This window comes from Malus sylvestris, chromosome 8, assembly GCF_916048215.2.
Source record: "Malus sylvestris chromosome 8, drMalSylv7.2, whole genome shotgun sequence".
NCBI lineage: Eukaryota > Viridiplantae > Streptophyta > Magnoliopsida > Rosales > Rosaceae > Malus > Malus sylvestris.
Window position 1 is genome coordinate 16,803,619 of NC_062267.1, and position 25,450 is coordinate 16,829,068.

Consider the following 25,450-nt stretch of genomic DNA (forward strand, 5'->3'; position numbering starts at 1 on the left):
TTCATAACGATTAGGTGAAACTCCCTTATATTCTAGCGTTAAATTCATGCATGAAAATTAAGCGTGCACTCTCAACCAACATACACAAATCATTTTTTATACGATCGGATAAGTAAATTGAATTCACAACTTATGAATCACAACTGGATGTAATCAAATCATATTGCAAGTATGAACATAGTTTCGAATCACCCCCTAACTAAGAGGGGTTTAGTTCCTCATACTCACAAAGCAAAGATACATAAAATTAGACATTAAAATCAAAGGAAAGAAAACACCTAAAATGCTCCAACTTGGCAACAAGTGCATCCAAGAATTCTCCTTTCCCTTGCTTGGGCAGATTGCTTTGTGGACAGTTTTTGGGTAGTTTTATGATGTAGAATGGATGGGAAGGTTTAGGGTGAGTGTGGAGGAGTGTTTGAGGGTTGGAGGGTGGTGGAGAACTAGGCAAAGAGGGTGGAAGAAGGTGGAGTGGCTGTTATGTTTTCTAGGCACTAAGATGGTGTTTTTGGGGTGTTTTGCTACCTAGAGGTTGTATGGGCGAATTTTCTGTGATGAATGATGAATATGAGAGTGTGAACCCTTTGCCAAGGGGTGTAAACATGTATATATAGGCCCCAAAAACCTTAGAGAATCAGGTTAGGCTAGGGAGAATGCACGGCAAAGAGTGTATGTGGTGTGCAATGGTCCAAGGGTGAAAATGAAGTGATGATGCAAAGTGTGAAGGGTAAAATGGAGTGGTCTTGAAGCTAGGGAGCATGAATGATTGTGTACATTGCATAGAGATGGAAAGGGAGGTGAAAATGTGTCAATAAATGGGTCAAAGGTGCAGCAACATGTGGTACACAAGGCATGGGATTCCAAATGTGAATGATGGAGCATCAATTGGTGCATGTTATGGTTGTGAAAGTTGTATAAAATTTTGTGGGTGAAGGGAACAAGAGGTATCAAGCAATTAAGTGTAATAATTAAATGAATTGAAGCATGAAATCAGAAATTATGTAGGGGACAAGAGTGATCAAGCATGGCATGGGAATCCAAAGGGAATTCTATGTTGTTTTGCATGGCAATGAAGGCAAGTTGGAGTGACAAATTTTTGGGCTGAGTTCTTCATCTTTTGGATCATAATTCTTCACATTCTTGGCCTCTTTAGTTCTCAAATTCGTCCATCCACTTTGGCCCAAATATGTGACATGCATTCCAAGCTCCATTTTGCTCCAAAATGTTCCAAAATGCATCTTCTATCCTACTTTGTCCATAAAATCTGAAAACACACGAAAATGACTTTAAACATTAAAATAACTAAGGAAACACGACATAAATGCACAAGAACAAGCCAACTAAGTCGCATAAATATGCTCCTATCAGTCTAGTTTAGTGTTTTAAACTTTGTTTTTACGTTTTTAAGTGCGTTTTCAAGTGTTTAGCAATCCCTCCTAATCCCTGGTTTAGAACGATCCTTACTTACATACTTTGCTACAATTGATAAAAAGAGGGTTTAATTTGTGTGCTTATATATTTCACATCACCGATCTAGAACTAAACGATCCCTGATAACCCTGTCGTAAGGCCTTCTGGGCCGAGAATAATTCTATACTCGGCCCAAACTAATATTTTGGGCCCAAACACCTTGTCTTCATATTATAGAACCCACGACCGAAGTCACTCAATTCAGAAGTCACAGCTCATTACACCATTATTGAACTTCACAACAATTCGCATAACCTTGTCTTCAAATTATTGAACTTCACAACAATTCGCATAACCTTGCTTAATCTTTTCGTTCTTGGGTATTGTTTGGACCCGATTTTACAATATCGGCCCGAACAATCAAGGCCATTGAGTGAGCATGGTTCTAGACCATCGGATAAGAAAGTTAAGATAATTTTATTGTTGTTAAGAGATAATATTATGATTTTAATCATAATAATTATCTTTTAATAAATTATCTTGATTTTCTCGTACAAGATAAATGGAATACAAAACAAGTCTACGAGAGATTCACGTTCATGTGTGATAAGGATGGGGATATTTTGAATTAAACATGGTTTTATTTGGCTGGATAATTGCATGATAACCTCATGCAATTATATTGGTTTTGATCCCGTCAAACATGGATGATTTTTCGTGGACATTTTATGTTGGAAATGTGCCCTAAACCCAATCATATGATGATACTTTACGGACATTTCACATATTAAACTAATCTAGTTTAATATCAAGGGCAAAGATTATTGTTTGAGCCGTCTCATATAAATGTTATACGCTTAAACGATAAGTCCAAGGAATATGTGATTGGGAGAATGCGATCTAAAGAAGTTAGATTCATGAGACCATTCTTTCGTAGACACATCCTAAACGTTTCTGATCATAGGATTGCCAATTGGGCATTGACAGTCCGTTAAGATCAGTACGTGCTTTGTCTTCTCTCAGGGAGAGTGACTAGTCTCGAGTCATTGGTGTGTGTGACATCAAGACAAGCATGTAGGTGCTCAATAATGAATGAGTCCATTGAACACGATCAACAAGGAGTTCTCATACTCATGTCACATGAGAACTCATGGTTGGGATAATGCAAAGTAGTCCTTTGACCTGAGGCATCATAGTTGTCTTGTGGTTAAGTCCTTGATCTTTGATTATGTCAAAGTCACTCCATCAGGAGGGTGTCCACGGCATTGTCGGGGTTAAGCCACTTAGCCATGGAGGCAAGTGAATGCGCAACAAGGGATCTCTAACCTTCAAACCGTTTGGGGGAGAATACTCTATGATATGATTAAGAATCTCTGGCCAGAGTATGAATGAGATTTAGGAAGTCGTTCCAAATCACATTCAAGGTAATCATATAAGCACACGAATCACATTGAATAGTAGACATGAATAAACTATCAAACCAAACAATGTGGTCAAGAATATTGTATTAGAGAAAGACCGTATTGCATTTGTAATCCTAAACTGAATAGGTTCTCCACCTCTTCTGATTAGCTTGGGTAACCATGATATACTGCTAGGTGTCACTCATGTTTTGTGGAAGCCCTAAACGTGTATAATCACTAAAGGGAGAATTGAAAGTAAGTTTCAATTCACAATCGATTTGAAATGGTTTTAATCGCCCACTCCCTTGCTAAAAGGAACCTAATGAATCGTACACCGTGTAAGGTGGAGATTGAAGAAACAATGGAGATGAGTAAGAATAATTAAATGGTTTAATTATTTATTGCAAGGATTAATTAATATGTTAATTAATCAAACGAATAAGTTCGTTGAAGACCTTGGGATAGTTTTGGACATTAAGGCCCAATGGGCTTCGAACGTCAAAGCCCATGGACTTAAGTTGTATGACAACTTAATGAATAAAGATTCACAAGGGCCCAAAAGCCCAAATCCCTCAATTGGCCGGCCATGTTAAAAGAATGGCTTTTTGGTTCTTTAGGTCACTTATTTGAAGGGACTATATAAAGGACTTTATAGCCTAAATTCATTAGGGGTTTTCTTTTGGAGAAAATTGGAGAGAACATGTCTCTCCCTTTCTCTCTAAAGAGGCCGGCCCCCTTGGAGGGATTAGCTAGCAATCCAACTCCTCCAAGGTCACTCATTTCTTCTCCAATCTAACCTTGGTGAAGAGACTTAGAGGTTCTCAATTTTGGGAACTTGGAGAACCATTTCATCCATCCAAATCCATAGATCTAAGATGCAAGGAATGAAGGCCCTCTCTTTGGACGATTAGCCTTTGCTTATGCAAAGACGTATCTACAAAGGTATAAATATCTCAACTCACTTTGTTTTGAGTTGAGTCTTGGTTCACCAATCTACTAGGCTTTGAATTTCATGGGTAATGTTTTGTTTTGAGTGCATTCAAGCATGATTCCGCCTTTTAATTGTTAGTTGCATGCTATAAATGTTATTCAAATGAACATGTTTTCACAAAATAATCCTTCATTTTAAATAGGTACTCGTCCAATTTAAGATGAGGGCTGATGGAATATTAATTAGTGCATGCAAACCACATCAAAGATCAAATATAATCGTTCGAAGATCAAGCCACATCAAACACATAGGAGATTGAAATTGGACTTTACTCAAGGATCAAGCCACGTCAAGCATGCATGTCTCTATAAATAGGAGTGGTTGTGCAACAACAAAATGACCCCCTTCAATTCAACACACAACTGCACTGCGCAAATTCTCTCAACAACCTTGAGACTTTTTCCCTTTCTTTTTTCGCCGCACACCTTCAGTTTGGACAAACAGCACTGTGAAGGCAACCGGTGATATCTTCAGTCGGCATAGATAGCACTGTCACCATAGAACCAGCCGGTCTCGCAGCATCTTCAGTCGGCATAGATAGCACTGCGTCGAGGGTGACTGGTTATCTATCCAAGTCTCGATCGAGAAGGATTCCCGAGTCCTTATTAGTCGAAGTCATCTCATTAGCCTTCTCGACAAAGTGAGGTGTTACAGTTTATTAGGCTCGCCACATTGCACGCCGAGTTAGTTTATGATTGGATACTCTCAAGTGGGATTTAGAGTTCGGCATTCCGACGGCCAAACCACATTTATTATTAAGACATATATCCGCTTTGAGTATTTGTGCCCTTACACTTTGGTGTCGATTCGGCGTGAGTTTACTTTGACAAATACCATCACTGTGACCGAATCCGACAACGACGATTTGTGAGCTTCGTAAGAATAGTAGCCTTGTCTTCAGGTTCGAGAACCTAAGAGGCCGAGACGTGTTCCTTCCTCAATCGCAATCGCAAGACGCAGAAGTCGGCTGCGCACTCATCACAACATCAGCATATTTTACTCCTCGGCAGAGCTTGGCTGACGAGTTGGCACGCCCCGCATTCAACCGAAGAACGTAGTTAGCTCATAGATTACTCGTCCTGCACGCGACGTAGGCTTGGTAGTTTTTAGGGTCAATAAGTACAAATCAATTCCATTTAGGTATGGTTAGTACAAAAGGCTGAAGAGCGAATTCTCACTTCGGCCTCGATCAACCCTTTGCCTGAAAAGATTGTTATGGCTTGGGAAGAAGATAGGCCACCTATTATTTCGTCTTAGACAAAAAATTTGGTTGGTCTAAAAGAAAAAAGTTAAAATTTCTGAGCTAAATATAAAGATCGACTGTTCAAAAGGTGATTTGTCAGAGGAATGTTCCAATAACGAAAAAGACTGAAACACAGCTTCAAATGAAGAAATTATGTCAATTGATATGGTTATTTGAGATACGGGCTTAGACAATGAAACCATGTCAATTGATATGGTTATCGGAGATACTGATATGGAGCAATCCCATTTGCCTGTTTTGTTGGAGTTAAACACCAAATTTAGTGAAGTGATTATACTCGGAGGGCACAATAACTTGGACTACTTTGCAACCCATAAAAAAAATTAAAATTAAAATCCTTTATTATTTCATGTCAAGGCCTGAAGCAAAATCAAATTTAAGATGATGATATGAAAGGATCTCGGATCGGCATAAAGCATTGTTGGGCTCCTCATGTTATGGTTTAGTCATCTCTTTTAACATAATGGTTATATTAAAAAAAGAATAAAAGACTCTTGGTCATAATCATTGAAGCTGGTTCTTCTCATCTTCTCATACGTTTGTGGTTTTTTTGCTGAGAGCATCGGTCAATTTTATTTTCTTAACCATTTGGCTGCATAAGCATGTGCTTAAGAAAATAAGGGCGACAAGAAGCACCATGCTCAAGGGCCAGGGAAAAAAAATTTGGTAGCTTTTCGGGCGAGAATTGTCGTACAGTAGTATGGGAGCTCTCTTGGTCGAAATTATGATTAGTACACCGAGCGACATAGCACATTTTCGGCCTTGTACTTCTTGCCCGAGAAACTTGAGAAAACTGACAATCCATTAGGAAGAAAAGTAGGGTGGTGAATGTGAACAACGTGGAGTAAAAAGATAAGTTCAACTTGCCATATTCTTCTCAATACGAAATGGGTACATGGCTGTATTGTTAGAACCTAGCTCCACATCTTCTACAATTGCACAGAGAGATAGTAACAGAACAACAATATCATTTCTTTCACCCCCTTCTCTTACGATGTACTATTTATACTCGTGCTCAACTCTAACTGTCACCACAAGATGATGCCATCTGGCATCCTAACAATACCCCCCCCTTAAAACCAATCTTACCAGTAAGATTTACAATTTCAAAGTAAGTACAATTGAAAACCAACAATAAAAACTATGACAACAAAATCACAAGAATGTATTAAAGGTTCACAATTTCTGGAACTCAAGCTTCAGTTCATGGTATAGCTCCCCAATAGCATCATTCCTGAAATGGTTCTGCCATTGGACTCACTTCACTAGCAATCAGCATTGCTTCTCTAGAGTAGCATAGTAGCTCACTGCCTTGACTCCACATTACACCCTCCCAAAAAGATGAGCAATGGTATTGACCAAATCATTTGATCAACAGAAGCGTATTTATTGTTATGGATAATGATTGCAAACCAAAAGATCCATGAACTTTACTTTCAACGGATAATCCTCCCTAACATTTGGGGACTTCTTCTTCCCTGATTCAACAGTTCCTACGCAAGATGCTTCAAAGACCAATTTAAGTTTTCCAGGTCCTATGATTGCATCAGTTGCTCGGAACTGATCACCAAAAACATATCTCCCAATACATGTTGGCATTGTCCAATCTGGAACAAGACGGAAAACGTTTCTGCAGATAATAGGTTCTCCAAAAACAATACCATGTAAAATGTTCCGTATGGTCCCATTTGGACTCCTCCACATCTGTTTCAAGTTGAACTCCTTAACACGAGTTTCATCTGGAGTTATAGTTGCACACTTTATTGCGACATTGTACCAGAATTTTGAGCCACCACCCTTATCCCGAATGCCTTTGCAGTAGTCACGATCGAGAACAACATAGCAAACAACACAGAACCCTGAGTCCTCACAGCTTGCCCATAAATCCATTGACTCAAAACTGGAGAGAAACGTGGTACCACCTTTATCACGAATGAATTCATGGAAGCCAAGCTTCAAAGAAACAATTTTGACTGTTTGCTGCATTCCAACAAACACATGGTGGGCATACATTCCAACCAATTCTTGTTGGCATTCATTCTCAAGAATTGATGGCTGTGCGTTCATAAACGGATAGAAACCCACAAAACCCACTGCCATTATCTTGGATTCATCACTTTTCTTATCACAAAAATTTGAAACAACCAGTACAATTTCGTCCCTAAGATCCGTAGTACCATTTTTCAAGAATTCACCATTACAAACAAGAAGTTTAGAATTGTAAGCATCTTTGACCTGAAATTTGGAAGTAAAATGCCCAGTAATAAGTTTACCTCCGGAGTCAGAAATCGGCATATGGTAGCCTAATTGAAGAACACAATTATTTGTTGAGTGCGGCAATTCATCGAACACGTTGTGGCCCAAGTGAACGGCAACTCCTTCTGTTGGAAGTAACATTTGTTTTGCATCAAGAATGAAACCCACGTCGAAACGGATCGGAAAATCATGATCAAGATTCTTGAGAGATTGAAGCTTGCTGATCGTCCCAACAAAAACAATCAACTGGAACCCAACCTTATTTTCAAGAATAGGTCGAAAAGAAGACAATTCATCTTTCCTCTCCCACAATTCTGAAATAGTGAGCCCAGAAACCAAGTCCTTAGCAATTCTTGTCTTGCAAACATAATCAAGAAATGGAGGACTTTTCACAGAATCTTCAACTTGTTTCTCGAGTAAATCGAAAACCTTTTCATTCTTCCTAGCCAATTTACTTCGAAAGAACCCAGAACTTTCTTGAAATTTGGAACTCGAACGAAACATTGCATAACCATCTTCGTGGCATTTGGCGTAGGCGCGAACCCTCTTGAATTTCTTCAATGTTGGTCGTAAACAAGGAGGACTTTTGGGCTTGTATTTGGACGGTACTGAGACAAGAATTCATCTACTTTCTCACGGGCTTGAATCTTTTCGTTGTGGAAGGATTGAAGCTTGAGAACAATTTCATCCGATTTCAAAACAGAGATATGAGACGCCATTTTGATGAATGGTTGCCTTGAATTCGATATTGAATCGTGACACTTAGCCATGAGGAACTGCAATTGAAGAAGAATCAAGTCGTGAGACTTCTTGAATTCGTCGAACTTGGCTTCAGGATTGGAAACCCTCGATTCCATGGTTTTTGCAAAACGTTTGCGGCGTTATACAACGGGGAAGGATTGAGAGGATCAACGCTGGCTGATACCAATGTTAGAACCTAGCTCCACATCTTCTACAATTGCACAGAGAGATAGTAACAGAACAACAATATCATTTCATTCACCCCCTTCCTTCTCTTACAATGTACTATTTATACTCATGCTTAACTCTAACTGCCACCACGAGATGATGCCATTCTAACATGTATCCATTTTGGTGACCAGCAAGAGGTAGGATTAATTTCCTCCACCATTCGACATGCAAGCCGAAGCTCAAGAAAATTGAGGCCAAATGTTTGGGCCTGAAATACTGGATTTAGGCTGAAAAGTAATTAGCCTAAAATGAAGGCTGTAAGTCTCGACCCAATGTTTGAAATACTCGGCTCAATAGTGAGGTGCTAGTTGTAAGGTCGAGTGCTAGATGAATCAGAATTGCTTAAAAGTCAGGACTCGGTATTGTGACTCGGTCAAGTCCAAAAACTCAGGGTTGGATTGTGGTTCGGCCGAGTCTTAAATAGAGGAGGACAATGATGATTAGGATGAGTTTTGTTAAGATTTGGACTAGACTGTGTAAGGATCAAAACATGTGTTTGGATGAAACATGAATTGATCACATAAGAGGACTAGATTCAAAATCCTAATCGAAAGGGGAGAAGCTTGGCAATGACAGAGTTTTTCTGTGGGAGGGTGATTTCAAAGGATAATTTCAAAAGTATTCAAATATTACCGAGGAACTGTGGTGCTATTAGAACTCTACCACATGAGCAACAGAGAATTCATCTTTATAAATTTAAGGGAATTTGCAACATAGAGAGGACCTTGAAGTCAACACACAAATCAATACTCTACATAAAATATATCACACTTTTTGAGAAACTACTTGTTCACTAACCATTAGCACAATTCCTAACTAGATAGACAAGTTTGGGTTGGCAGCTGACGACCAACTGGATAGAAGTGGTTGTCCAGAAGCGGCTGACAACAGCGACCAACTAGATAGATGGCGCCAGAGTTGTATAGTCAGTTTGCCATAGGAGTCTCAACTGTTTGGTTAACGGAGATTCTCTCAACTTTGTTATTTTAACTTGTGATCCGAAAACGACCGACTCCTTAATGGGTTTCAAACGTCTAAATCGATAACGGCCCAACTTGGTACCAGGTCAACCGGGAACCTATTATTTTAGTGTCATTTCATATCAGATTAACAGGTCATACAGGAAATTGCCAGGCTTAGTTTTGTAGCAAATGAAGCAATCTTTAAAACCCGCTCCTTTGTAAGAAAGTAAAGTTCCAATACACTAATCAGAATTTGAAGACAAATGAGCAAAGGAAAGACAAGCAATGGCTGAGAGCCACTGTACAAAGCACGGCATCAAGCCACAGAAAGAACTACATATTTTTTTTCCCAGAGGACTACTCTTTGATAATTCTTTATTTCGCTATTCACTTGTAAAATTTCCTTACCAATCCAATGAATATCTTGATGGCGAGATAATTTTATCTTGAAAAGAGACAAAAAAAATATAAATTAAATTATTATTTATACACAAGATTCTAAAAAGCGTAAGGCTATAGTCAGCCGGTAGCTAAAGACCTAGCGCTTAGGGGCCTAGGTTGGGGGTGCCTAGGTGGATTTTTAGTTTTAATTAATTTATTATATAACAATAAAAGCATATAAATAAGTGACTGCAATTGAATGAAATTGAATTTGAGAATGGTATGTTCTCGGTTAAGTCAGCTACCTGGATTCAAAATGAAATTCAACAAAATTCAGATAGACAAAAGCTTTTAAACAAGATGTGGAAACTCACCATTCCTCCTCAAGAAAAAATGTTTAGTTGGTTATTAATCAAGGGCAGACTTCAAACAAGAAAAGAATTTCCCATAGCCTTCGTGCCCGGAAGGGGTGGATAACTGTGGCTTGCCACCCGTTGTCCTCATTTTGTGAAAAAAAAAAAAAAAATTATTTTTTTTTTATCAAGGATGTTAATTTTTATTTTTTTTATCAAGGATGTTGATATCAAGTTTACTTTTTTGTGGAGTAAATGAAGAATAGCAAAACCATCTTTTTCTGAACTGCAAGTACGCAAAAGATATGGGTCTAGCTCCGAAAAACCATTTAATGACAGTTCTATTTCTTATGATAATATTTTAGATTGGTTGGAGACTTTGAAAAAATATAGACTGTTTGTGCTCTGAATAAACCTCTGTTAAATTGTTGGCAAATCTAAAATGACAAGAATAATATTATTTTCAGAAATTTGCAGCCAAATCCTGGTGGATCAATTGCCTTTGTTGCCGCTGCGGGATTATCATTTTTTAAGGTTAATGCTAAGGACAGTAAACTCAAGTATGCGAAGACTTCTGAAAGAATTAAATGGACCCCTCTTACCTTTCCTTTTGTTATAATTAATTTTGATGGATCTATCGTCCCAAACACAATGTGTTTGCACCTAAAATGTACCCAATTTTACTTATTTGGACTATTCGGGCTAAATATGGTATTTGGAGGATCATTGTGGAAGAAGGCTAACTTGAAAAGATATTTGATTGCAAGTGGGATAGTTTAACATTATAATATTATTTTTCTCTTTTGTTTTGGTGGTGGAGATGTACCACTAGCTTTCTTTAATCAAAACAATTGCATGTTTTCAAGTAGATTGGAAGGCACACAGACATTCCTGCAGAGGACATGTGAAAGAAGCCAGCTTGCTTCTTTTAATTATTAGTTTATTGCAAGTGGTGAAGACATGTGGTGATAACATGTGGTGGAAGTACAAGTTGCATTTTTTAATATCATTTCACATGCAAGCTGGCAGAGGAGTTTCTTTCGAGCAAGTTCAATGTTCGCACCAAATGGGCTCTCTCAAATCTTTATATAAAGAAGCAGAGGCACAAGGATTACGGACACTCAAACAACCAATCAAATCAGCTTACTCAAATCAGCTGATCAATCTCCTTATAGACATTTAGCTTTAGCCAAGCATCCTTTACTTTCCTTGTTTATTAGCTTTGCTGCTCACTAGTAGTATCGATCTCATTTGTAGTTTTATTTACAACCCTCAAAGTCATTCCCCAAACCACCAGAAATTGGCACAAGACTAGAGCAACTTGCACAATCCCTTGGGAACAAGCTCAAACCTTGTATTTAGCATCCCTCTATACTTAGAATGCTTTGTACTTTAAATAAATACATTTATTTACAACTCATTTCCAGTCATTTAGTTTACAAGCAATCTACAATACCAGCCATTTACTTTCTTCTGTCAGTTGCACTTCCAGCAACCCTGCCATGTACATGTTGTTACATTTCTCCATATAAGTAAAGTCCTTATCTTTAAGGTAAAGAAAGAACCTTGATTTGAGCCACTCCCACTCAATGGCACAATCTCTTGGTTAGAAGTCGAACTCAGGCATAACCTCAATCATTCAAAACCCATCCACTAGCGGCATCTAGTAGTGACACGCTTAGGGGTGGGCAAACGGGTAGAGGAACCGCGGGTCGGGGCGGGTAATGTAGGTTTGGGGCGGGTACGAGCCGGTTCCAAATATTTTAGAAACTAAACGGGGCGGGCCGGGCCGGGTCCTTGTCATTTACGGGGAGGGCCGAGTCCTACATCCTAGAAAAAGGGGCCCCGGATTGACCCGTTTCTATTTATAATGAACGGTTGAGATTGAATGATAATCTATCATTCAATCTGAACCATTAGTTTCAACCCTACCCTTACTGAGTCTAGTGCGGGTTTCCATTTTCCAGATTCATAATTTCAGATCTGTCTCTCGACTCTCTCACAGTCACTCACTCCCACCTCTCCACCACCATCTGTCAGTCTATATCCCTCGACTCCGAGTCCGACGCCACACCAACACAACGGCAGAACCTCGATTCTCTCCTCTTCGAATTCACATTCTCTCTTTTTCTCGTCACAGACTCGCAGCCTGTTCATCCTAAGGTAAAAACCCTAACAAACAATTCGATCTTGCTTCTCTCTTTTATTTGATTCGTATTATTGGTTTCGTATCTGAGTTTCAAGTTTTCAACCCTACCCTTACCGAGTCCAGGTTTCCATTTTCCAAATTAAAATCAGTCTCTCACAGTCAGTCACACAATGGCAGAACCTCGAATCCATATCCCTTGACTCCGACGCTGCACCAACACAACGACAGAACCTCAAATCTCTCCTCTTCGAATTCGCACACTCTCTCTCTCGTCGCATCCTCTTCGTTCTCAGGTAAAAACCCTAACAAACAATCTCGCTTCTCTCTTTTATTTGATTCGTATTATTGGTTTGTGGACTGAGTGATTCGTATCTAAGTAAAAAATCTAGGCAACTATTTGAATCCTGTTATTGACTCTCAAATATTCTGTAAAATGTAAATATGTGATAATTGTTCTGTAAATATTGGTATTTGTAAGTGTTAAATGAAAGTGGAAATGCATAGGTGCCTTAGATTTTTGTATTATTATTCTGTAAATATGTGATAGAAAAACCAGACTTTCGAATTTCAATATACAATTGGCTTTGTCCTGCTTGCCAGGAAGCCCTCATGGCCACTGTTCTGACTTTCTGATCAATTTAGGTAGACTTGTGTAATGCAAATCCTTTGCATGGTACCTCTTTTGGATTCTTTTTTATGTTGAGCTGCTATTTGATTTCGTTGCTAAAGACATATGTGCAGTGAATATTTGAGATAGAATACTTGAAGCTAGACCGAATAATTAATTTCAGAAATAGTGTGCAATGAATGCTAATGTAGGTTACCCATGAATCATAGCAAGGCAATTAGGATTAGGAACACTCAGATTTCTGTATTGGTATTTGGAAGTGTTAAATGAAAGTGGAAATGATGCACATTTTTGATGCACATTTGTGGAACAAACATGCATCCCTTCTTCATTCACTATTTTGTAAATTGACACCATAACCATATTTAAGCTTGCCTCAATTGTATCACTTTTTTTTTAGGGCACGAGTGCTCCTTAACAGCTCGGTACAAAGATATCATATCTCAAGTGCTGGACACATATCCGTTGGTGATTCATCACTTATAACAGCTCGGTATTTGTAACTTACTTTGTATTTGTTATGGTTTTCAGTTACCAATTATTTGTTATGATGAGTGTCTGTATGTCTAACATCCTGTTACAATTAACATGCTTTTGTTCTTTGTTGTAGAATATAATAGAAGAAGAGCAGCAAATACTATATCTACACCTACAAGTTCAACAATCTCACCAAGTGTTCCTGAAATTGAAGCTCCTCAAACAAGTCGAACGAATAAAGGAAAAGGAATTGTGGAAATATTTTAAACTCAAATGAATAAACTTTAAATTTCAATGATTCAATGAGAATAGTTTGATGTTGGACATTAAAAATGTCATGTTTATATACTATTTTTCCTTACAGATTCAATGAGTAATGTTGTTGGAATGTGGATGTTGGATGTGGTATGATTTTTGTATGTTGATTTGATTTTTAGATGTTGGACGATGTAATGTTGTTATTTTGGATGTATTGTTAATCTATGAATTTGGACGATGTGTTGTTCTTTTGTTTTTTTGGACTCTCGGAATTTGGATGTGTTGTTATTTTGGACGTTGGTAGTGCCGTGGTAGAATCATAGAAAGAATCTGTGCAGTTGCAGCAATCTGGGCAAATGCAATCTGTGCAAAACTGCAAATTGCAGCAATCTGGGCAAATGCAATCTGTGCAAAACTGCAAATTGCAGCAATCTGTGCAAATCTGCAAATTGTAGCAATCTGTGCAAATTGCAACAATCTGTGCAGTTGCATTCTGTGCAATTTTTTTTTTAATAACCCAAAGAAAAAAAAAAAACCAAGGACCCGTGGACCCGGCCCGAACCGGCCCGTTTCAACCGGGCCAAGTAAGGTCCGGTTCTTATATTCAAAACTATAATGCCCAGCCCGGCCCGGTCCGTTTCCTTTGCACCCAGGTCTGGTCCGGTCCCTCCAAAAATGGGCCCGGCCCAGCCCGCGCCCACCCCTAGACACGCTCTCACCCTCCAGTTTAGTGTTCGAGTAAATTTCCAGCATGCCCGCGATGCCTATGGTGAATTTAAAGGGCGAACACAGTGGTCGTAGTATTTGTCGAAATGATCAAGGTCTACCTATTGTTGATGGAGCTCTAAATTTGGAAAAGAAAACCATCCCGGTGGTTGAAGTTATGACATTGAGGAAGGCATTGAAATGTGGAAAACACAAAGGTTTTGCTTGTATCTAGTGGAGGTAGATTCAAAACTGACCGTCAATGTTGTTCAAGGTTTGAGTGGAGTTCCCTGGGAACTAAGATTAATTTTTAAGGAGTTTCTTCGTTTGAAGTTATACAAGTCTCACATTTTCAGAGAAGTAAACTTTGTAGCAAATGTTTTAGCTAGTCGTAGTCTCAGTGTGCAAAACTTACATATTTGGTAGTACTGTATTCCAAACAAGGCATACAATGTCTTGCTATTTGATTGTATTGAAACTGACTATACAAGAGGTTTTCTATACAAATGAATTTCTTTTTTCAGCAATTTTTTTAATGAATATATAAAATAAAATATGTATTATCTTCAAAACAACGTCCATAATTATTTTACAAGAATATTATCTTCAAACGCATTAACCTAAATAAAAAATTGAACCGCCTAAGACCGCCTAGAGGCGTCATCGATTTTGTAAACGCTCATGACCTTTACCTAGCACCTAAGTGGCCACCTAGGCCTCTTTGCAAAATAGTGGTTATACATGCCAATATAACTTGTTTTCCCCAGGAATATGGTAGTTTTAAGTACCAATTTTAAGAAAACTTTAGCTAAATACCATGTGTTTAGTTTATGTACCAATGGAAAAGTCAACCAAAACAATTTTATAAATTCTAGAATTCAATATAATTACATGATTGCCATTCAATCCTACCATGTTTTTCCAACCGGTCAACTATTTCCTGCAACTGGTTGATCAAATTTTCCGGTGATTGGCCAATCAAAGCTGGGTCTAAATGTAAACAATAAACTCACATAATAAAATATAATTGCAAAATGAAAAAGTTTTAGATATATATATATATTTTTTTTTTTTTTTTAGGTCCATGTGACTTGACATTTATCAGCGACTAGAAAAATTTTAGGCCACAATGACGGTGACCAATAACAATTTCTAGCACTGGCACTGGTAATATGTGGGCAAAGATTTAAATATCGATATTGGTAGACATATTGGTAGTTCATAATTACGAATTTATCGGTAATAAAATCGTTATCGGTGGACATATCAGTGAAAAATATATAAATAACAAACAATCACCTTTAACGTTAGATAATATTAAGATTTATCAACAATGCATACATTAGACATTTGAATTTTTAAAAATAGTGTATTCACACACGTACATTGAAAAGAATGTATGCAAGTAGCCTGTATTTTCAACACTTACAAAAGCTTTGTGGTGATATGTTTTTCGATTAATGTTTTGTACATTTTGTGCTTTATATTACTGCTAACAACTTCTTTATGTTGTGTTAAATTTTGTTCAATACATATGGTAGATCAAAATCTGAGACATATCGAAAGAATTCATTTAGCTCATAAATTTAGGAAGAAAATACAGCACCACTATATGATTAACTTATTTGTTGAGACTGTTTTGTTTCGTTCGTTGGGTAATGCTAGAGAGACTAAATTTTTAAACTAAATTTGTGAACAAAATGACATGGTGGTTGGTGATTGAATTATTACTTAAGTATTGATTGGCATTCTAATTTCATATTAGTGACACATTATTTGATTTGTAAATTTGACTAAAAAATTTGTGTCTCCTTATCATTATTTTTTGTTTGTTTGATCCTTGAATTCCACGTTATACTAAGGTGAATTCCATGTGCACTAATGAATGTTCTTTGGAAACCCTTAACTCTAAATTTTTGGGATTGTCCCAAAGTTGAACAAGCAAAGCCTGTTTGCAAGTGGAGCAAAAGTTTGTGGGATTGAAAATTCGATTTTGCAATGATTATCAATTGGTTCCAGTAAAATTTCATGAATCAACATAAATTTCTCCAAGTTTTAAATTCATTTTTGTTTTCTAGAAATTTGTTACTTAGTCGATTAAGAGTATTTACTTTTGTACTTGAGATTCAGCATTTGATTGTTCCTAGTTCCCACCTCAATATTGTTGTATAAAAAAAGAAAACTCAAAAGTCAATGTTGGGGTAATTTCACACAACCATAATCTCGTCTGACAAAAAATAACAATAATCATAACATGTGTTTAATTGCACACTATATTCATTCCACATTCCTCCTCAATATCTAAGAAATTATTTTTTACTTGTTCATTGCTAATAAATTAGTAGGATTTTTATAACAAATAGTCTATGAGATTGACCAAACTTCTTATTTTGGTTCTAATGATATTATGGTGCGTTCACGAGTTTGAAGGAAATTCGGATGACATTGATATTAGAATTTTAAAAAATAATTTTTTTTTCTTTTTTTTAATTTTGTTTTTGCAAATTTTTAGAATTTAGAATCAGTAAATTATTTTTGAGAAATCCATGTGCTACTATATTATTAGACCTATGGCTTTTAAATTTGTGCCACATCAGCATGCTAACAGAGTTATTAACATAATTCTAACGGAAAACCACTTAGCTCTACAGTGTAGTGGTATTTCTTTTCACTTGTAAGTGAGGTTTTGTGTTCCATTCTCACAAAAGACAAATTTGAACCACATTATTGTCAACCCATTGTGAGGTTAAGCCCACCTCCTTTCCCTTAGTGTAGATAATATCGTTTGTTCACAATAAAAAAAAAAATGCAACAGTAAGATTATACTAATGTGTGACATTGAATGTCAGGAACCAAATTGATCGATTTTAAAATTTAGAAACCAAAATAAGAAATTGAATCAAATCCTAGAAACCATTTGTGATGAAAACTCTATCTTTTACCATAATTAGAAAACAAAGCCACACTTTTGTTGTATAATCTTTACCCACTAACAAGGCACTAGAAGTAACTAAAAGTGCAAAAGCTAGCCATACATTGCCAAAAAGAAGGAAAAGTAAACGGAAAGGGATCTTTCGGATCCCTTCCTCCTAATCCACCAAATCAATGGATCCATACCATTGAAATTTTATCAAACGGCTACAAACAGGGACCCACTTTAAAAGTTATAATAACTTCAACCGTTGTATCAAATTTCAATGACGCGGATCTACCAATTTGGTATATTAGGAGGAAGGGATCCGGAGAGGATCCCTTTTCAAAGTAAACCAATTATTTAGCAGCATTAGATGACAGGGACAGAGGAACTTATACCACTTGCTCTCCACAATCTGCATTTGTTGCAATGGACTATCTCGGACTGGACTAGCATTGGGGACTAAGTTGGACTAGCTTAGACTAGATTAAGTTGGATTAACTTAGTGAAGCATTTGGTGTAGTGTCGAACAAAGAAGCTGGACTAACTTCTAGTTTTAGTTCAATTCCTAGCCTTCCAAATTAATTCCAATTACCCCTAGTGATTCAAAACTACAAATAAACAACAAATTTCTTGAGGATCTGCATAATGAACAGCTAACCATCTGAAGAGTATAATCAAATTTTAAAAGGCTAATATTTTCACACAGCTCCATCAATCACAATCAAAATTCTAAACTTGTTCAAATTCTAAGTAGCAAGATAATTGCAAGATTCATATACATACTATAAGTATGTAACCACAAATGGCAAAACTTGAATTTGGCTTTGCTAGAGTACAAGAGCATCACCGGTAACTCTCAGATGAATAGCCACTACAGAAAATTGAAAACCTAGAAAAGTGAAAACACCATCGATCAAAGAACAGGAAACCCACAAACTAAAACTAATCAAAATAGTTTGAAAGGACTTAAAACCCCATTTAATCATTGAGCAAAGGTAAAGTTGCACCAGAAGGCCATGCCGTTTGGAATTGAGGTCAACGAGCCCAAGGCAGTGCCTTTGGAAGATACCCAGATTGTGAAACGCAAATCTGAGTTGTGTAGTCAGATCGAGAAGTTGCTTAACGAAGCGAAATAGATGAACGCGAACCCAGTCGAGACGGTCTTAGCAATCCTATGCTTTATGGGGGGATTCGCTAAGACTAGCTAGCAAGCTGTTTTGTCTAGGTGAGTCCCTCTTAATACCATTAAAACTAGTTCGGGTAGGGAACAAACACAAAATTATCCTAATTTTTAGTGTAGTCCAGTCCATTGAAATCTAAGGAAGTCAAACAAACACCCTTTTCCCACTATCACCATATGTTTAGAGATTAGATGGTCAAAAAGGCAAGATAGGCATTGACATGTTGATGAATGGACAACCTCAGCAGTTGATATGATTATTATAAAGCAAGCTTATTACCACTAATTTTACCTCCATTGGCCTAGTCAAGAAATCGTGTAAATCGTTATCATGTCACTACTAATCACTGTATAGCTTTGAAGAATAAGAAAATAGAAAAGTATTAAGAGGTTTTTTAAATTATATTTTGTGTTTTAAGTGATCTCCTAAGTTAGTCTTTAAGAAGAAATAATATATATGGAAAACTATTGAAATATCTCTAAAAACTTTATGTTTAATCATTAGGACAAAAAATTATTATAATACCCAAACTGGACATAAAGAAAAGATGACAAGTATGGGCTCTAGGAAGACAAGGCATGCAGTAAGTTCACGTGGCCATTATCAAAACAAAACCAAAAGGAGACAAAGCAAAAAGAAGACAAGTAAGGGAAATTTTATTTGAACTCATACAACCTCTTTTTATACCCAACTTACTCTCTACATCCATATTATTTTTAATTAAACTATTAATATCTCTTTAAACCCAAACTTACTACTTAAACTACCCTCACAAACACATTTCAATATATAAATTTATCTTTACACCTATTTAGAAAATAAAAAAAAAATCAAAATCAGTGTTTTGAAAATCATTCATGTCACAGCCCGTCCTGGAAGATTATTTTCGATGACGTGAATTGACAATTTTGCCCTTGGACTTTAAAGTACGTGGTGTGATTTAAGTTGGATTTTGGACCCATTCATTATTTTCCTAAGTTTTTGGACCCAATTGGAAGTAAGGAAATTGTTTGTTTTGATTGTTGACCCAAAAATCTGGACCACACATTCTTTCTCTCTCTCTCTCTCTTGTGCTCTCTCTCTCTCTCCCGTGCTCTCTATTCTCTCTCTCGGACTCACTCTCTCTCCTCTTCATATGTACGGATAAGCACCATACTCACCTCAAACTTCATGGATCGAAGGTATTAAGCTCACCATTGTATTCCTCGAGGCAATACGAGTTCATCCATACAATTTTAGAACATAGAGCTTTAGAAAAACCCTTGAAACCGAGAGGTCCGTCGAGGTACAGTACCACCGTGGTAATTGTCAAGGTTTCAAACCATTTCAAGGCTCCTAAAGGTATCTCCTCTTCCTCCTAAGTGTTCTGGATGAGTTTTGGCTAAGTTTGAACGTAAGAAAACCATGGAAATCAAACCTCCAAGGGTAGCACTGTTCACCAACTTTTAAAACCGTGAATTTCTTCGATTTTCAGGACCGTACCAAGCTCTAGGACCTTCCCTCGATGCTCAGGGTGCATTGTTGGTGAAAATTAGACGTCAGAAAGCCCAATTTCGAGGAGTTGCAGAGATTATCGAATTTTCGAGCTTTCTCCGACGTGATCCGTGGAATTTGAAGCTTCAAATAGGTATAACGTGATTCTATGAACCCTAAGCTTCAATTTGGTAGTAATTTCGTACGAAATGGTTGAAAAACGACTGAGAATAGTGAGTTTAAAGATTTTCCCAGTTTCCAGCGACGACAGTTGCTGGAGTCTGAGGTTGAAGACAATGGAATATTTCGTCAATTCTGACGGAATATTCTGATGCCATCAGTTAAATGTAATGGAATCTATTAGGCTTTAACGGGATATTCCCTAATGGTGGTTAGGAAATCTGTCAGGTTTGGCTGCGCGTGGGGGGCGCGTAGGGCCGTGCCTCTGCCGACTCGTGGCGGCGCGTGGACGGTCAAAAAAATTAATCTAAAAATATGGGGATGATCCTGAGGTTGTGTAGGTCACTATGGTATATTCATATACCCATTTTGAGCAATGTATGAGAAGTTATTAGCTAGTTTTGTCTATGTGCTTTAAAATAACGTTTTTATAGTTAATTTGCATATAGATGAGACTTATCCCGAGGACGAGCGTATCCACGGGCGACACGAGGGTTACGACCTGTCGACATACCAGTGAGTGGGCTTTTGTTTTCAGTATATATTTATATACTTGATATATTTCCTAGAAATGCATTTTTAAGGAAAGTATGCTTTGAAATAATATGCCAAATGCTTTTATATTCTGAATATGCATTTCATGGTTACATATATATATATATATAAATGTGGTGCTGTGGAGGCACATGTAAGTTCAGGTAAGTTATGTTTGGCTATGTGAATCATCGATGATGTGGTATGTGATGGATTGATGTTGAGCTCATAAAACTGCACCTAGGGTGATTATGGTTTAGCCAGAGATATGAAGTACATGCCTGTTTATTTATGTCACCTCCCGCACTATATGCTCATATTGGATCAAACTTAAGTGCACAGTCTTGTCGTACAGACCTTAATTATGGTTCTGACTCGTAGGTGACTAGCGAATTATCGCCCGGCTATTATGAGAGAGTAAAATTGAGCATAACTATATTATACCCAATCTTGTCGTACAGACCTTTTTAGTGGTTCCGACTTATGTGCAGTATATTGCCGTATAGGTCATTGTAGTGACTCCGGCTAGATTGACTTAGAGCTATCAATTCAGCTGTAGATACTTCCGCAGGGGTTCTGGCTAACATAGATTATTTCTATGAATTTATTCTTACCTAAATTGCTTACTCTGTTATATAATATGATTATGTGAAGCATGAATTTAATTGATATGATTTCATATATATATATATATATATATATATATTATGTATATGCTTATATTCTGATTCTGGGAAAAAACTATACATGTTTGACAGCGAGGGGTTAGATATGTTGATAAAGAAAATGATTTTGTAAAACATTTGTTTTTGCCCACTCACGTTTTCTATTTTGCGCCCCTCCAGGTTTTAAGTAAGCTTGCTTTTGGTGGCTTGAGGATTTCGGCGGTTCTGACCTATCTAAATAATAGTAGGACATTCCTAGTACTGTATAATTAGTACTTATCCTACTGGACTGCACCTAGACTTAATATGCTCTGTTTAGGAGTGTTTACTGTTGTAACTAACTCCTATCACTTCCTGTTTAGTAGTGCACTCTAGTAATTCGGTTTTTAATTATTCGTATAATTCTTATCTTTATTGCTTCTGCACTGTGCATATAGCTACGTCACTCTCACGTGACGGCCAGCATGCCTTGATCTCAGTCGGGGTGTGTCAGTTTGGTATCAGAGCCTAGGTTTAGCAGTCCTGTATAATTCTTGAATATTCTAATCCTTGTGATGTCGTATGTCAGAACTATGCCGCCTCGTAGAGAGCCCAGTCAATCAGCTGAATCTAGTTTCCTTGATATTGCTCAATTAGGGGAAGCTATAGTTTCTGCCATTCAGACAACATTCCGTACTCCCAGATGACACCTCTTGAGACAGTTCATAATCTGAAGTTGACTCACTTCATTGGAAATGAAGGTTATGAGGGGGCAGAAAAATGGCTGAATCATGTGGAAAAGACCTTTCAGGTGATGCAGAGTCAAAGGAATCTTTCTCTTGATAGGTGGGTCGAGACGACTACCTAGTTTTTGGGAGAACAGCCTGCATCCTGGTAGAGACAGGAGTCTTACCAGCTGACCCCAGCAGAGATTGTGGACTGGGGAATGTTTACGAAGCTGTTTTGGAAAAGTTTCATTCCTCATTCGTATATTGATAGTAAAAAACAGAAGTTTACTCATCTGAGGCAAGGAAAGATGTCCACTAATGAGTATTACAGGATGTTTACTGATCTGTCGAGATATGATCCGGAGGTTGCTGCTAATCCAGTAGAGATGCTTCGCCGTTTCAGTTTGGGTACTAAGAAGAAATGGCGTTCCATAGCGACATCGACTCACTGTGCCTCTTACCAGGAGCTTTATGAGATTCTACTACGGATTGAGGCTTCAAAAAACATGCTTAGGGAAAGTGAGGATGATGAAGGAAATAATGGGGGCCAGATACGAGATGACAAAGGAAAATGGCAAGCATTTAAGGGACCCCGCAAGACCTAGAACTTTAAGAGGAGTGGTGGCAGTTCTAGCTCTTCTAGTGGAGGATTGAGTACTAATATGCAAATGAGAGGTGGTAGATTTACTGGAGGCTCTAGGTTCCTGAGGCAAAGAGATTTTAGTGGTTCAGATGGATCTGGTCCTCCTTTATGCCGCATGTGTAATAATCGGCATTTTGGGGAGTGTAAGAGAGGCAACAATGGATGTTTTACTTGTGGAAAGATGGGTCATAGGGCTACCCAATGCCTTCAGAGTCAGTAGAGACCTCATCAGCCTTTTTTCCCACCACCTGCACCTACCTAGCAAGCTTCAGGATCTGGTGGTTATACTCAGACTGGACGAGAATGTGCCTACCACTCTCAGGATCCTCAGTATCAGGGAGGATCTATGTCTTATCAGCCATATTCAGCCGGAAGATCTCAATGGTACCAAAGGGGACAGCCCCAACAAGGAGAGATTGCTGCTAGTAGTGCAGGATCTTCGAGGAAGTCGGGTCAGCAGAGGCAGGGACGTGGTCTTCATGCCAACAGAGGTCGTGGTGGACAACAGCAGAATCAGGGGCGTATGCACAACATGTCACTGCAAGATGCCCAGAATAATCCAGATTTAATCATGGGTATGTTGAATATTCTTGGTCATTTTGCTAAAGTATTGATTGATTGTGGTGCTACACATTCTGTTATTTCTCATACATTTGCTCAAGTGACACAACCTCATCCTACACCTCTAGGATATAATTTAGAATTTTCTATGCCTAGAGGGGATAGATGTTTTGTGGATAGGATATATCTAGGATGTCCAGTGATAGCAGAGGAAATTATTATGCCGGCTAATCTTATATCGTTGGATATTATGGAGTTTGATGTGATTTTGGGCACTAATTGGTTGCACTATAATCGTGCCAAGATAGATTGTTATGGGAAGGCAGTCACATTTCATTGTCCTGGAGTACCTGAAGTTGCATTTGTAGGAGAGCCTAGTGGAGTGAGGCATGGTATTATTTCATCCATGAAAGCAAAGAGATTATTGTCGAAAGGTTGTCAGGGATATTTGGCTCATGTGGTGTTGAATAATGATGCTCCTAGTAGTGTGGAAGATGTTCGGGTGGTCAGATAGAGAGGTGGAGTTTGTTATTGACCTGCTTCTAGGTACGAATCCCATATCCTTAACTCCTTATAGAATGGCTCATGCTGAATTAAGGGAATTGAAAGTCCAATTGCAAGAGTTAGTGGATAAAGGTTTTATTCAGCCTAGTACTTCGCCTTGGGGAGCTTTAGTTTTATTTATGAGGAAGAAGGACGGAACTTTGAGGCTGTGCATTGATTACAGGCAACTGAATCGGGTAACCATTAAAAACCGTTATCCATTGCCTCGTATAGATGATTTATTTGATCAACTCAGAGGTGCCTATGTATTTTCTAAGATTGACTTGAGGTCGAGATACTATCAGTTGAAGATTAAAAATGAAGATGTCCCTAAAACTGCATTTAGGACTCGATATGGTCATTATGAGTTTCTTCTGATGCCATTCAGGTTAACTACTGCACCAGCAGCTTTTATGGATTTGATGAATCGAGTATTCCAGCCATATTTGGACAGGTTTGTTATTGTCTTCATTGATGATATTCTGGTATACTCTAAGTCTAAGGCTGAGCATACTAGACATCTGAAGTTGGTGTTCAGCAGTGATGCGAAAATTAACTTAACACACAAATTAAACCCTCTTGTTGTCAAATTGTAGTATAAATGCAAGTATGGATCGTTCTAAACCGAGGATTAGGAGGGCTTGCTAAAACCTCTAAACTGACTTAAAAACATATAAACAAAGTTAAAAACACTAAACTAGACTCAAAGAACTTAAAACAAACTCAAAGGACTCAAAACAAGCTAAAAACGCTCAAATCTGCCTAAAAACACAAACTGGGCAGATTTAGACTCTAACACACTTTTGGGGCACCTAAAAACACAAATCGAAACAGATTTTGACTAATAAAACACTTTAAAGTAAAGGGGGTTTTGGTTTTGACGAATTTGAAAACAAAATAAGTAAATTAAAGAACTAATCAAATCTGCACGAATTTAAGTAAATTGAATGGATGGAAGGCTAGCTAGGAGGTTCTTCTCCACACATGACATACTTGCACATAAACCAATTTTTAGTTGTTCTTTCGATCAATCATGAAACTCAACACCCCAGGTTAATTAAGTTCGCTTAAATTAACCTTCAAGTTCTCCTTAAGTTATTGAATTGGATGGGAAAGCGCATACAACAATTCAAGCATTCTTCAAAAGTTCTTTACGTGAACAGCACAATAGAGATACAATCAAAGATCATTAAGCATTATGAAAACTATAAGTATTGACGAGGCATTCGTTACTATGATAAGCATGAAACTCCTGCCAAGAATTTATTTAACGCGATCGTTTATAAGCGACCTTCACTACTTGTGAATATAATTTTGTAACTATTAGGTGAAACTCCCTTATACTCTAGCATCATATTCATGCATGCAAACTAAGTGTGCACTCTTAATAAACATACACAAATAAGTTATCAATCAAGCAGTTAAACAAATTGAATTCACAACTTATGAAATCACAACTGAAGGTAATCAAATCATATTGCAAGCATGAACATGGTTTCGAATTCCCCCTAGCTAAGGGGGGTTTAGTTCCTCATACTCACAAAGCAAAGATAAACAAATTTAGACATTGAAAACAAAAGAATGAAAACACCTAAAAACGCTCCAACAATCCAACTTGAATGGCAAGCACGTCCAAGGATCATCCTTCTTCTCTTTGTTGCGGCACAAGGTGTGGTTTGATGGATGAGTGGTAATTATGGTGGTGGATGGATATAGGTGAGTTATGGTGAAGGGTGGATGGGTCGATTGTGTTCTCCTGGCCAAGGAATGAAAGTGTAAGTGTATGGAGTTGTGAGATGTGAATGTAGTGTCTTTTGATGGATCTTTTTTCCTCTCC

The 25,450-nt window shown here is 37.7% G+C and overlaps 1 pseudogene; it reads right to left on the reverse strand.

The window, feature by feature from the left end:
• Nucleotides 1-6,016: 6,016 nt before the first annotated feature.
• Nucleotides 6,017-8,368, reverse strand: LOC126632252 (uncharacterized; annotated as a pseudogene).
• Nucleotides 8,369-25,450: the final 17,082 nt, after the last annotated feature.